Source organism: Danio rerio, chromosome 17, assembly GCF_052040795.2.
Source record: "Danio rerio strain M-AB ecotype USA chromosome 17, GRCz13ab, whole genome shotgun sequence".
Lineage (NCBI taxonomy): Eukaryota > Metazoa > Chordata > Actinopteri > Cypriniformes > Danionidae > Danio > Danio rerio.
In genome coordinates this window covers 53085001-53101376 of record NC_141037.1, presented here as the reverse complement: position 1 = coordinate 53101376, position 16376 = coordinate 53085001, and the positions used below count along the sequence as shown (strand labels likewise).

The following is a 16376-nucleotide window of genomic DNA, read 5'->3' as shown; positions in this document are numbered from 1 at the left end:
CTCATTATTGCCAATTTCAAGAAGATATCAAGATTCATAATAAATCTCTGTCTACCAAGAAGGCAATTAAGGCATTAAACGTATATTCAATATCTCAATGTACATGTATAAAGGTATGTTCGATCAATATCTATCTATCTATCTATCTATCTATCTATCTATCTATCTATCTATCTATCTATCTATCTATCTATCTATCTATCTATCTATCTATCTATCTATCTATCTATCTATCTATCTTTCTATCATTTCAATGTATTGTTTGGTTTTTCCAAACCCTTGCTCTTAACATTTGTTCTTCTCTTCACTTTTGTATTCCATGGACAAAACATACAAACAACAAAAATAAAAATCAATGTACATATACACCAAAAAGGTAAAATACACCATAAATTTATACCGAAGACTCTTCAACAGGGGTGTCCAAACTCGGTCCTGGAGGGCCGCTGTCCTGGAGAGTTTAGCTCCAACCCTAATCAAACACACCTGAACAAGCTAATCAAGCTCTTACAAGATATACTAGAAACTTCCTGGCAGGTGTGTTGAAGCGAATTGGAGCTAAACTCAGCAGGACACCGGCCTTCCAAGACTGAGTTGACACCCCTGCCCTACAATATGAACCAAACCCAACTCAACTCTTAATCAAACTTCTATTAACAGTTTTGGTAAACTATGTGAACTGTAACCCCAGCTGCTGTTTACACTAGTTTTTTTCTCTCTTTTTTTCCATATTAAAACACATAAGTGTTGTTATGGTTATGCCTGGCATTCCCACAACTTCAGCGCCAACCTATGACAGCGTTCAACCAATGAAATGGAGCATTATAAAAATGCTAAAGACCTCATTTTAGTTGAGTAAAAACTGGTGTTCTGATTCAGTGTAACGTAATTAGCTCAGTTTAACAACATTAATGATAATTAATCATGATTATTCAGAATTAACTTATAGGTAATTCAACAAAATAAATGTCTTTGTTTTGCCTCACAAAAACAGTCACTTTAACAACGAAAGATCTCTTGCTACCAGCTTTAAGTTTAATAAAATTTCTAAATTATTCATCTACTTCACAAGTCTAAATTCCTTTCTAAATAAACATAACAATAACTTTGTCCACTCATTTAAGCAGACTTTATATATCTAATATAAAAAAAAGATTGTTTTATAAGTTTTATCAAATTTTATTAATGAAGCTGGTAGCAAGGGATCTTTCTGTCTCTCAAGTGATTGTTTCAGTGAGGCAAAAAAAAAAAAAAAGAGACAATCAAACGTGATTTTAAAAAGATCTAATGATTAGTCTAACACATAACAAACAAAATGTACAATACATAAAATGAAGAACAGTGAGGAAAATAGAGAAATTCTTTTTTTGTCCGACTCAAGTTTGCGACCAATTGGGTGATAGGCGTGCCGCCATCATTAACTGGAAAATAAGAAAAATGCGGACTCAGACGAGTCACATGGGTATAGAAACTGGGTCTTGCCTGGTGGTGTTCTGCTGGAGACCTTCTGGGCAGATTGCTTGCGCAGGTCAGATTTTAAAGCGTTGTATTGGTCACACCTATTTTCTATGGACTGACCAATGGTGTGAAAGGAAACGTTGCATGGCAAACTTTCTTTGTCTCTAAGCCACTCATATAGATAATGAGGATCCACCCTTATGAGCCAGATAAACTTTAATCCACAGTATTAAAGCATGTAAGCAGTATAAGTTATTATCATACATTCTGCATCATGTGTGTGGAATAAAAGAAGTATGATGATACCAAACATGACACTTTAAACGCACATTAAGCACAATCTGTGCATTTTTATATTATTTAAAACCAACAGGTCTATTTATGCATACATATAATATTTTAACTACTTTCGCTATAGAACAGAACACAGATTGCAAACCAACACATTTTATACTGTACATTTTGGAGTGAGTTGTGGGTTTTATTTAATATGGCTGGCATTTTGAAATGTGATGTATGAGATGATGTGTGAAGGGGGTTGACTTGGCTTTCCTTAACTTCAAACCTTTAGAAGTTTGTGATGATGAGGCAGTTAGGTTTGTGTTCAAGCTCTCCCAAGATAATGATGGCAGATCGGGTGGAAGGGAATCGTCTTTCGATAGCAATAGTTGGATGTATTTTAGCTAAGGAGGAGAAATCAAAGAATTGCATACAACCTCAATGCTACATCAGTAAAGATGGACTGTAACCAAAACCTTTGAAAATGGAGGCGTGGCCTTCTACAGTCACTCTCTGGGTGGCCCTGTAGACTATTAAATATTGTTCAACTGATTCCTCAACCCCTGCTCATTCAATACATTACACAACCAATAGTTTGCAAGTAAAGATGCGAATGGCAGCAACATATGCACATATCCAGTTCACATGAATGGTCACACATTACACATTTAGGCTGTATAGACAGAGATAGTTTTTTTTTTTTTTTTTTTTTTTTTAAATAAACTAATAAAAATTATAATAATAAATAAAAAGAAATAATAAATAAAGCATTTTCAGCAACTTAGCCAACATGAATAGAACCAATTTGCTTCTTGCTACTGTAGCTCATCTGCTTCAAGTTTAATGCTTTTCTATAGGCCTCAGTTGTAACATATGCTTACAGTATTTGTGTTATTGTTTTTACCAGTTACCTTTCTAGTGGTCTGCCCTTTTTCCTTTGACCTTAAGCATCAACAAGGTTTTTGTTGCCCATATAAATGCACCTCTTTGTATCTTTTCAGGCTTTTGAACCATCCTCTGTAAACCCTGTTAGATGCAAATGCATGAAAATTACACAGTAAATCATAATTTCTGAAACATGGCACAAACCCTTTAGACTTTAAAACCACATTCTGTCTAAAACCACATTCTTTATCATAAAGCATTTAATAAAAACTGTATGTGAGCTGAATAATACTTCTGAATTCATAGTTATTGAAAACCTGCAGGCATTAAGTACCCTAAATCATGTGCTACTTAAGCTTCTGAAGTGTGCAGTTGATGAACTCTTTACTATACCATGAGGACGCGGATGAGAGTTTATGAATAGAATTGAAAAGACAGAACTGATGCAGGTAGGTTGTGTGATATTGAAAGGATGATGAATGTCATTTGAATTCTGTTCATATTTCTCATGTTCATAGGTTATAGAACATACTTTCTAATGGCCATGAAGTTTAAATTCAATTAGTATGTGAATTCAGATGCTGGATTCGATTGAATAGAAGAACATTTGGTCATTTTATTTTAATGTACAAACCATTAACTATGACTTTAAGCTCAATAATTCAGCTTATTATTAGTTAGTAAGGCAGTAGTTGAGTTTAGGTTTTGGATAGAGTAATAGGTGTAGAATAACATGATAAAAAACTGCTATTGTAATAAGTCAAAACGTTTTACTTAAACTTAAATGTTACCAAATGGTTTGGAGACTGTCAGAAGCCCAATAACGTTTCATGTGAGCTGTATTGAGTGCCAAATTCACCCGAGAGACAGCTATTTCGATTTTGCCATACTCATTTAATTATTTTCATTCGGCTTAGTTTCTATTTCAGAGGTCGCCACAGCGGAATGAACCGCCAACTATTCCAGCATATGGAAAATTTACGCAGTGGATGCTCTTCCAGCCCCAACCCAGTACTGAGAAACACCCATACATACACTAATTGACACACAAACTCATACACTACGGACAATTTAGTTTATTCAATTCACCTCTAGTTCATGCTTTTGGACTGTTGGGGAAACTGGAAGACATGGAGGAAACCCAGGTGAACACAGTGAGAACATGCACACTGCACACAGAAATGCCAACTAGTTCAGCTGGGACTCGAACCTGCGACGATCTTGCTGTAAAGCAGGGGTTTTCAAAGTGTGAGGCGCGCCTCCCCTGGGGGCCGCCAGAGCATGCAGGGAGAGGCGCGGAAAAAAATTTTTATATATTAAAAATATAATTATTAAGTTTAATTATTATATGTATTTTTTATTATATTTAAACATTTTAATTAATTAAAAAGCTAAAAAAAAATAATACGTCAAAAATAAGAAAACCTTTTTTTACCCAGAAGGCCATAGCTGTGAATTCGCTTCTGTTTGGCAAGCCCGCCAATACAGGTAAATGCCTGCTAATACAATGGATCGGTTTCTGAGACCCCCCGATTCAAAGCCTTCAACTTCAGGGCTTAAACCCAAAAGACGACGAAATGATGATCAGTTTTTGAGTTTAGGATTTACGTGGACAGGACCAGCTGATGAACCACGACCTTTAAATGTGGTTTTTCAAGATATTTTGGCTAATGACAGCATGAGACCCGCTAAACTTCGACTGTTTTGACTGGGATGGACAGTTCTTAGATCTGTTCTATTCATATTAAACCATCATCCTAGTTTTAAAAACGTTATATTAAAATACTTGTTACTACTCTGTAAATAATTGCACTTTCATGCAAATGATAATAAAAGTGAGTTAACAGTCTGACATCTGTCTGTATCTTTATATATACTTTATATATATATACTTTATATACATACTTTATATATATATATATATATATATATATATATATATATATATATATATATATATATATATATATATATATATATATGCGTGTGTGCGTGCGTGTTTGGGAGGAGGGGGGCATCAATGGATAAGTTGTGTCAAAAGAGAGGCCCACTGTCTTAGACTTTGAAAAACCCTGCTGTAAAGCAACAGTGCTAACCATTGAGCCACCGTGAAAAAAAATATATACATATGAAAAGTTCAGATGGAAACACCTCTAGGTGCCATCTGAAATTTCCATTAAAAAGGAACATTTTTCTCAGCAGAACAAATTATGATAAGATAATTCACTTTAAAGACCAGAAAGAGAACTTATTATTTGCCATAAAAAGTTATATTACTGAACATACACACAGGAGCCTAATACAATTTTTCATTTAAGAGGAGAATTTTAGCAGGTATTTAAAGGTTTTGCATCTAAAATCTTCATATATATATATATATATATATATATATTTTGATGTTGTAATAAAGTGTCAAACATCATCACACACATACAGTATCAGTTGATTTGTCATATCTGTTCAGGCAGGTTACAGCACTGAAGACATACATAGTTCAAGATGAACAGACCTCTGAGGTTCAATATTTCAATAAGTTGTATTATAGACCATTTGACTAATATCACGCAACAAATCTAGTAAAAATAATGAACAAAATGAATGAACTCTGCTTGATCATCTTGCACTTCAAAACTTACTCAAAAGATATTTAATATCTGTCTTTTGTGATTTCGTTTGGAATATAATATAATACTTCTGCATGCAAAACTGACACTGAATACTTGAGCATTCTCAGATGCTGCATAAAGCGTGTGGGAGAATTTCTGTATGGATTACATGTGGAACAAGATTATTTTTTTTCATGTATAGAATGATTGTGTATTATATGGGACAACTATAGGAGCCCTGAGGGAATCATGAGGAACTTTTATGTCTTATTACTGTCTGTAGAAGGCATTTAGTGTTAGAACACTTGCTCAGAATTCAGAGAGGATCTCTAATCATGGTTTTCTGCTTGACGTCTTCAAGAACATAAAAAAGGAAACAAGCAAGTAAGTAATGTGCATTTATATAGGGCATTTATCATGTATGGCCATACACCTAAGGCACTTCAAAATCATGAGGGGGGTCTTTCCACAACACCACCAGTGTGCAGCCTCCACTTGGATGATACGACGGCTGCCACAGGACAACGGCGCCAGTGCGCTCACCACACACTAGCTATAAGGCAAGTGGAGAGACATTGATAGAGCCAATTCGGTGGATGGGGATGATTGGGAGGCCATGATGGGTAAAGACCAATAGAGAGAATTTGGCCAGGACACCGGGGTTACACCCCTGCTCTTTACGAGAAATGCCATGGGATTTTAAATGACCACAGAGAGTCAGGACCTCAGTTTAACATCTCATCCGAAAGACGGCGCCCAGTAACAGTATGGTGTCCCCGTCACTTTTTACTGGGGCATTGGGACTCATACAGACCGCAGGTTGAGCACCGCCTGCCGGCCTCAATAACACGTCTTCTAACAGCAACCTAATTTTCCCATGTGGTCTCCCATCCAGGTACTGTCTAGGCTCAGCCCTGCTTAGCTTCAATTAGTTATATCTCATGATGCTAGTTTATGATGTCATACTTAGAATCAGACCAGGGGTGCATTTCCCAAACAACTGCATAACTCGTGGCTGAACTATGTGGCTACTGAGAACGCGTGAGTGAATGAATGTGGCCACACACAATGCTGCAGTACTGCGCGGCACAGCACAAAATGGTCTAACACAAGTGAACATAACAGTGAACATAACTGCCCTCTGCTAGTCGTGCTGTATCAGGCTTCCATAAAACAAACAAACAAACAAACAAACAAACAAACAATAAATAAATAAATAAATAAATAAATAAATAAATGTTTGTGTTCATTCATTTATTCATTTTATTTATTTTATTTTATTTATTATTTTTATTTTTTATATTTTATGTTATTTATTTATTTTATTTATTTTATTGTTTGCAAAGACAGCCTGTGCATAGCTTACTAACTTTTTTATGCACATTAAACATTTATTGGAGAGTTTCAATATGAAAAAGAAGCAACTTTTAAGAAAAGCTAGCTTCACATACGTTCTAAATAATAGATGTTACAAAAACATCTACTGAATATTTAAAAGCGGATGGACAAAATGACATCTTCCAGGTGAAAATGCACATGTTGAGCAGTTGTCTTCCCAAAATGTGTGTCAGCGATTTTATCCGTAATCCTTAAAAAACTCGACTGACAAGCCTTGTCTAAACAGTTTGCTCTCAGAAAACAGATATGAATTCATCTCTCTCTCTCTCCAATTCCTCTTGCTTATGTTCCTCCACAGGACAGTGTTGAGTGTTAAGTTACCGCCGGTTTGTTAAGGCTTAGCCATAATGAGCTTTTTCAAATCATCGGGGACCCTGACGATTGCTGAGAACATTCACAAATCTTGTGATGTGAATATGCTGTGCGGAGATAAAAGCTGATTATTCCGGGGGCATAACAATTGCTCATAAGCAAACCCTTTGTGGAATAAAAAGTGTGCTTCATTTTATTGAATCTGCAATTGCAAAGCAGGTATACTTAAAGGTATTTATGAATGTATGTATTTATTTAGATGCAATATTATATAATAGTAATTAAATTTAAAGCCACTTAAGTATTGTTCAAAAATGAAAATCATGTAACAATTCTCCAAGTACACTTAATATAGGAATGACTTTGGGGAAAGTTGACTTTTACACATGAATTACAGTTAACATTTAAATTTAAGAGGATGCAGTTACACATTACATGGACTTAATTTAGTAATTACAATGAATTATCTTTAATTAAATGTAGCTAACCCAAAACCTAACCCACATTCTAACCCTTTCCATATAGTAAAAGAATGTAATTAAATAATATCACTCAGTAGTTTAATTGACAACATAAAAAAAAGAGTTTGCTGCCTATTCAAACTACTTATCTATACTTATGATACCTATAGTTTAAGCTAAACATTTTTGGGATTTTTTTTCTTTTTTGGGGATAAATTGTTTTATGTTCAAATAACTTAAATTTGTTTAGTAATTTGTTTGCTAACTTCACTGATTTGCCTTGGGACAACACGAGTAAATTGTTTAGTGTTCTTTTTTCTTTTTTTTTTAATGCACAAAGCCTTAAAATAAAGTATAAATGAAAATGTAAATCATGTTTCCATATTTGTTTGTCATGTTTTAAATAGACACTTGATTAAAATAAATAATTAGATAATAAAAAAAAAATGGTTTAAACTATTTATATAAGCTGAATTTAAGGGTGCTTTCACACCTACACTTTTGTTTCGGAACCTGTCTCGTTTGCCCAGTTAGCGCGGTTCGTTTGGCATATGTGAAACCACCAATCGCTCTCGGATCTGCGCCAAATCAATCGCTCCGAGATCGCTTGAATGAGGTGGTCTCGGCTCGGTTGAAATGAACTCTGGAGCGGATTGATTGTCCTTGTGTTTTATGGATATGTAATAGGCATACGGCTATATGAAGAGAAAATTATGAGTAGGGCGGGAAGTTTCGCTACTCTCCGAATCCCCACGATTGAGTGATGATTTCCCGGTAATCTCGCGTCTCCCTCCCGGTCCTTAAATAGGCTACGTCGCGCACCCTTCTCAACCCTCCCCACCGCATCTCTCCTCACTCTTCTGTTACATTGCACAAACCTTGTCAAACACCACCAAACCACCACCTCTCTTGACAGCTGAGCGGGACTCTGCAAAATAAACCCTGACACTCTGACCAATGTGAGGAGAGTTTACTCGCACGTGACTTGTTTTAGATCTTTTGTTCCGATTAGAAACTTTGCAGTGTGAAAGTGAACTGCACCAAGAGCAAAGAACAACATTGTATCATTTGTAATCTCTGTTTCGGAACAACTGAATCTACTCACAGGTGTGAAAGCACCCTAAGTTGAACATTACTTGATTTAATGCGTTTGTTATATATAAATACAACTGTTTGTCTGGTTCTCGAAAGTGATTGACTGATAGCCATGCGATATTCTGCAATAACAGTAACAGCCTCTTCACCCTTGTGTATTACTCCACCCACGTAGAGCGATAGACCCCCCTGCAGTTTGACCAGTATCACAGCTGTTGGACAACATAATGTGATTTTTTTGTAAGGAATGAGAATGAAGTTGTTTAGATTGAAACTATGCAGTGTATGTATAAGGATAGTGCCTATTTTAGATATTTGTTTTTGCACTTCGGCAGCCATCAGCCTGTCATACTGAGCAGGGCAATGACGGTTGCGCCACAAGTATCTTCACACCATAGACAACAAAGATAGTGGGGCCATTCTTCATCAATGGAAACCTCAAGGCCAAATCGTTACATGATGATGCGTTTCCTTCTTTAAGCACTGATGCTGGCACATTCCCTGAGTTATTCCAGCAGGATGGTGCACCACCACAATATTGGTGTCAGGTCCAAGCATCCCTAGATAAACAGTTTCCTGAAAAGTGCATTGGTCGTCGTGGGCCAATTAAATGGCCCTCAAGGTCTCCTGATCTGACCCCCCTAGACTTTTTATCTTTGGGGTCATCTAAAGGCAATTGTCTCTGTGTGAAGATACAAGATGTGCAGCTCCTGAAACTACAGATACTGGAAGCCTGTGCTGGCATTTCTCCTGTGGTGTTGCTATCTGTGTGTGAAGAGTAGGATAGAAGGGTTGCATTGACAATCCAACACAATGGGCAGCACACTGAACACATTTTATAAGTGCATTTACATTTTGCATTTTACATTTACATTTAGTCATTTAGCAGACGCTTTTATCCAAAGTGGTCAGAAACTTGTAAATAACTCATGAAAGAATAAAGTTACGTTAAAATCCAGCAAACCATTGATTTTCTTGTTAAATTCCCAATACATTTGATGTGTGAAATGACCCTCTTCCTGTTGTAAAAAAACAAAGTTAGATTCAAGATGGCCGACTTCAAAATGGCCACCAAGGTCAGCACCCATCTTAAAAAGTTTGCCCCCTCACATATATATGCCACAAACAGAACGTCAATATCACCAACCATTCCCATTTTATTAAGGTGTATCCATATAAATGGCCCACCCTGTACAATAGATGTAATATAAGTGTTAGTAGGTTTACAATTAAATGTAATAAGTGCACAAAACATTAGATTATGTTCTGTCTTAAATGTATTTTTTAATGATATTGTTTTCATAATAAATACTATGGTGGTGACACTTTAGTTTAAGGCACCCTTCACATGTACTTATTTTAGTAATTACAATTAATTACGGATTACTACATGGCTAACCATATAGTAAGCACATGTAATTAATTAATATTACTCAGGACATGCAAGAAGAACACCTTAAAATTAAGCACAACCATTATATGCTGGAGTTCATTCATTTTTTAACGGGCCACTTACGGAATTATATGAATTTGTAAATTAGGAGTGAATTGCAAATCTTTTTCATTAGACTGTAGAATTGAATTAAACTGATTTAACGTGATCCGTATAATGATATAAAATGACCTGGTTTTGGAGGGCAGAGCATTTGAATTAAATCCACTGAGAGCTTCTGGTGAAAGCTGTGTGCCATTCTGCTTTTTATTAACAAAACTGCATTTCCTCAGGATGAAATATTCAGATTGTTTGTGGTCAAACAAGCGTTGTCCCTATTGATCATCAGCATAGACAACTTGAGTCCTGAGGCTTTTTCCCAAATCCACAAAGAATCAATGTTAGCTTTAACATTTGGCACATGTTTTGGCGTCAATAATAACACTCAGCGGCTGCTTCTGTCAGATTTGGTTGAAAAATAAAGCACATAGGATTGCTCTCATGCTGATTAAAGAGCCCTGGCTTCAACGATAATTCATTCATCTTCACGTCACCTACTTTAGTGTTACAACATCAGAATTCAAAGCCATGTCAGTGGATTGATAGATGATTCATTGTCAATAATTGATGTGACTAACAGTTTTTGTTCTTACGGTTAACAGGATTAGCCTTATTTATCTTATTCATCCCGTGCCATTGCTTATATTATCTGAACACTGTTTTTAAACGTCTAAACACTAGCAAATACAGATTGAAGTTGTGCATTTCAGTTAATATTTCAGTAAATAAAAACAAAACAGGTTGTTGTTTTTAGAAATTATTATTTTTTGTTGATAAATGTAGACTTTCAGATTTAACGCTTATTAGCAATGACCTTATGCAGCTCCCACTGTAATTAAAATTTATTAATACATAGATCTATTATTGTTAGTAATCAGCACGACTAGAAATATAAATTCTAATCAATGTGAAAATACACAACTTAGTGGTAACCACACAACCAGCTAACCACAGAAACAAATGAAAAGTAGATCAATGTGTGGTTTTCAAATACTTTAAAAAAATGTTGGGTTTCACACAACCAATATGTGTTTGTTTGTTTGTTTGTTTGTTAATCTTATTTTTATTTATTTATTTTTTTACAAATATAAGTAGATTAAACATAAAACAGATTTGTTGTCCAAAAAAAATACAAAATAAAATTTAAATAAACAAATTAAATAAATTAAATAAACAAATTAAAATAAATTAAGTATAAATGAAGTCTATTTTTGTTTCGTTAAATAAATATGTAGTTTTGTTTTTAATGCAGGTGATTTAACAGCATTATAATGGTTGCATTAAAGTGCATTAAAGTATCTAGCGGACTCAGACACGGTGCTGAAGGAATCAACGCTGTTTTTCAGATTTCCTAAAGCACATAAAGCAGAGCTACTCTTTCAATAAAATCCATGTTAGCCAATTAACAACGAAGCTAGAGTCACCGGGCAGACTGAAGCCCTGCCTATGACATGAATCTGCATCTATTGTGAAGTGACATTGACCCGCGAGTAAAGTGAGTAAACTCAAAGTTTTCACAAGTCTATTTACACGTGATTAGTGTAATTTATACATGCATGCTGGATCTGGTGTGAATACAGCATCAGACAGGCAATGGTCAAACACAGGAGCAAACAGGTACATACAGAAAAATAGATCACAGGCAAATGGTCGATACAGGCAGCAGACAACAAAAACAAGAAAACAAGGCAAGGGTCAAACACAGAGACTAAACTAAGAAAACACTGTATTGTTACAGAGTATAAACCAACAATCATCAGCAATGTGTGTAACAAAGTATGCAGTCTATATAGTCTGAGTAATCAGTCTTTGATTGCACATACAGTACACAGCTGGAAGCTGCTCAAAGTAGAACTGGAACAGGTGAGAGAGGTGCATGACAGGATTTGCTGTATAGTTCATATGGTGACAGGATTGTAGTCCGCGTGAAAGTGAATGTTCTCCATTGATCTATAAGGGTTAAATCGTTGGTGATTGTGTCACCTTCACAGCCAATATGTGCATAGTTATTGATCTTTGTACTTAAGAAATGAGGATTTGGCAAAAGTTCATAATATATTGTATTGAAAATTTGAGTTGGAGAAAGAACAAAGACTCAAGACAAAAAAAAAAAAAAAACACAATTAAGAACATATTAAAAAGCTGAAATCGTTATTTGCAAATGATAAATAAGATGAAAATAGTGTTCTGCTGGGACAGGTTCAGATGGGGAAGAGACAACGAGAGGAAATGGGCTGGTTTTGCTAATAAGATCCCAGCAGGTGGTCAATTAAAGAATGTCAAAGTGATGGCGGTAAGCCTTCATTACACAGCTCTCACCCTTACATGTAGTTTAAATGTGTCTTTTTTGGCAGAAGAGGAACAAGAGAATCATGGTAGCTAAGAAACTAACATTCGCAACATCTAAATGGTACTCAAGCCCATTTTTTAAAAACCAATTTTCCATTAACCCTCAGGGGTCTTAGGCGATTTTGGGGTCCCTAAGATGTTTTGACATGACCTGACATATGTGCTCATTTCAGCTACTTATTACATATTACTAGCCAACATGTATTTTTATTTCATTTATTTATTTTGCATTTAGCACAAGTTCTGCTACAATAACATGTGAGAAATATTACTGTACATGCTTGCCTTTTTTAGAAAAAAAAAAAAAAAAAATATATATATATATATATATATATATATATATATATATATATATATATATATATATATATATATATATATATATCATGCATGGTTAGTGGGTTTTGGAGAAAAAAAATGTAGCTGAAATAAAGTCCAAAAAAACAGACTGATTGGACCTTGTATAGAATATTTACTTCCCAATTATGTAAAAAAGCATTGTTCTCTCATTCAAAGAAAATATTACAATCATTTACATTTTGTAAAGTCTATTTTGGGTCATCTCAGCTGTATGCGTGGGAGTAACAATGGTCATGAAAAATCCACAGCTGGAGAGACTAAAGACACCCCTCCACTGACTAATGTTCACCCATCAAGAGCTTGTAAAGCAATGTCCAGCTGCAAAAGCTAGCCCAAACTAAATGCTTGTTGTATTACTTGCTGTATGATGACCATGTAAACACTTAGAGAAAACAATATACAGTGCTTAGCATATATAAGTACAACCCTCACAAATCTCTCTTTTAAATTCATATTTTAATAGGGAGATACACAATGTTATATTTGTGCATGTACATCAGATTAGTCAGTACTGAAGTCAAATCTGCAGCTTATTTAACAAAATAACCTATGATAACGGTCCAAAATTGATACACCCAAATGTATACAGTATGTTATAGAAAAATATGAAATGCTAAAAAAATATTAAATGAAGTTTTAAAAAAAAAAAAGAGGAAAATCAAGAGAAGCAAAAAATTGAACAATATAGTTGACATTTTTGTAGGTTGTAATTTATTATAATTTTTATTTATTTTTTGTATTTTGCTTGAATTTAATTGTATTATGTTTTAGTTTAATAAATCAGTTTTGTTTAAATGCACAAAAAAAACAAAAAAAAAAAAAAAAAAACATTGCCTATATACACTGAGAAATGGATAAAAACAGAACCTAAGTGGTGGTATAGTAATTTTGAGGGCAGGTCAGATATCTTCAGTTTAACTAGCCAGGCTCAATGGGAAATTGTGCCCAGGGCAGATTTCTTATGTTATTTATTTATTAAGCATCAGCAAAGTAGATAATTTATCATTTGTTAAGCATTAAATCTACATTAATAGACAATAGTATGCACTTTATAAGCTGTTTTCTTGACTTATAAACTCACATATAATGTGCCTAATGATTGCATTTTCATAATTTGGTAATGATGAATTTGCATTATTATATTAAGTACTGCATTATTTACAAAGCATTTATTTAAGAGTAGTTGGTGGTGTTTAAGATCATTTAGAAGTAAATGATTAATAAACTGTGCAAATGAACACAAACAACATATTAGTTAGGCATAGAGTAATAGATACTGATGACATGCAGTTACCTCATCTCCAGTCTCTCTCTGTGGCATTTGTCAATCAGCACAACTGCAAGGCAAAGAAAGCAAATGTCAGTTCTGTTAAGAGCCTCATTCTGCAAACATCCAAAGTGTAAAGTGGCTCCTCTTGAACAGAGGGCTCAACAAACAGAACAGTTTGTTTAGACGAATGCTAAATCGTGGCAATCAGATTCAGAAATTGTAACGTTTCAGCTTATGGCACCTTCAGAGACTAACTTGGAGAAAATATCAGAAATAAAAAGGTCTCTGTAGAAGCAGGTACTTTGAACTGTGCTTATGCAAGATCTGTTCCAGTGCCCACACTGATTTTGTTTTTGTGAGGATTAAACAGTTGTGTGTAGGCATATGGATTAAGGCTGTGATCGAGCCACCTGTGAAGGGTCATTGTAAACCAAGTAAACAGCATCATTAAGGATTTATATTTACAGCTTATGAATGCAGCAATCCTATATTAATGTATAATTACTACTTGGAGCTATTAGTAAAAAAACAAAAACCTAAGGCAGTTTACGTGGTAATTAGAATATCATTAAAACCTAAATACTTGAATATGTTCATGTATTGCATATTACATTGTAAAAAAATGGCTGTGATTTCAACAGTAAAAAAACTGTAAAAATGCTACAGTACAAATCCGTAACCTGGTTAACGGTATGTTTCCTTGATATATACATCGAATAACCGTAAATTGACTTTCCCAGAATTCCCTGCATGGCACATAACTTTTTATGCATTTTGTTGACATTAATATGGATCATTTTAGTTGTTTTCACCATCAGTTATGTACATTAAAGATTTATGTTACATCTAATGTTAATAAACAATGTTTATTTCATGACTTTAATTGTATGCGTGTTACCATACTGGTGTTAAGTAGCTGTGTGAATAAAGCTGAGCACCTTCTATATGCTAATACTCTTTTCTGCTTGTGGGAAAAGTTGATTGTGATGAGCATTGACTCATTATGTAACTTCCTCATCACCACCTTCATGTGGGTGTGCTAATGTGTTTAACTGTGTAACAAAAGATGTGTAGATGTTGGTCATTCAAAATGCAGACATATTACCTCAATAAATTAATAAAATATGGTAATTTATTGTAAAAATGAGAAATTACTTTTACGGTTTGTATCGTCTTTTTAACGGTAAAGTACTGGCAACCACAGCTGCCGTTTTTTTTACCGTAAATTTTACGGATTTATTTTTTACAGTGTATGGGAGAATATGTAAGTTATGAGAAAAGTATGAACTTACTGAATATGCGTGAAAAGTTTACTTGCAAAAAATAAACAGATTTAAAAAAGAAAAAAAAGATCAGGTTGTTATTTTTATGTTATGATAAGTGAACTATTGAACAATTTGAACACTATTCTGAAACGTGTGAGGCAGCTGGGATGAGAATCAGCACCTCCAAGTTTGAGGCCATTGTGCTCTACCGGAAAAAAAAGGTGGTGTGCCAGTTAGGAGGGAAATCTTTACCCCAGGTGGAGGAGTTCAAGTATCTTGGGGGTTTGCTCAAGAGTGAGGGAAGGATGGAATGTGAGATTGACAGGCGGATTGACGCAGCAGACTCTGGTCGATGTACCAGTCGTTGTAGTAAAGAATCAGCTGAGCCGAAAGGCAAAGCTCTCATTCTACCGGTCAATCTACGTTTCTACTCTCACCTATGATCAAGAGTCTTAAGTAATGACTGAAAGGACAAGATCTTGGATACAATCGGCCAAAACGAGCTTCCTTTGCAGGGTGACAGGGCTAGATAGAGTAAGGAGCTCTATCACCCGGGAAGAGCTCAGAGTAGACCCTTCTGTGCTTCTCCACATCGAGTGAATTCAGCTGAGGTGGGATAGGCATCTGTTTCAGATGCCAACTGGATCTAGGGAAGTGTTCCAGGCATGTCCCACCAGGAGGAGGCCTCATGGAAGACCCAGGACATGCTGGAGGGACTATGTCTCTCAGCTGGCCAGGGAACGCCTATGGACCCCCCTGGAGGAGCCAAAGGAAGTATCTTGACAGATTGAAGTCTGGGGTCCTCTCCTGAGACTACTGTCTCTGCAACCCGGCCCCGGAAAAGCAGATGAAAATTAATGAATGAACAATATTCAATGCAAAAACATGATTTCTGAAAGCTACACTGAAAAAAAATGTTGTCTGCAAAATTGTTGCAAACAATTTATTTGTGCTGAATTTAAACAAACAAATTAAATTTAGTAATGTTGAACTTAATTTATTTGTTTAAATTTAGCATAAACAAATTGTTTACAACCACTTAACTTTAAAATATTAAGTAAATTCAAGTAATCATCTCTGAATATTTTTTTCAGTGTACAAATAGGACCACAATATTAATAATTTCCATTATTATTGTTATCATTT

The 16376-nt window shown here is 35.0% G+C and overlaps 1 protein-coding gene and 1 long non-coding RNA gene across 3 annotated transcripts in view; one reads left to right on the top strand and one right to left on the bottom strand.

The window, feature by feature from the left end:
* alk (ALK receptor tyrosine kinase) overlaps positions 1–16376 on the top strand; it is an 859538-nt gene that overhangs the window by 649401 nt on the left and 193761 nt on the right.
* LOC141378382 (uncharacterized) overlaps positions 11492–16376 on the bottom strand; it is a 139800-nt gene continuing 134915 nt past the window's right edge. Inside the window, exons 3-4 of the long non-coding RNA XR_015513825.1 lie at positions 13990–14032; positions 11492–11936 (exon numbers count right to left, since the gene is read on the bottom strand). This is a non-coding gene — a long non-coding RNA (uncharacterized LOC141378382). The remainder of the gene's footprint in view (positions 11937–13989; positions 14033–16376) is intronic.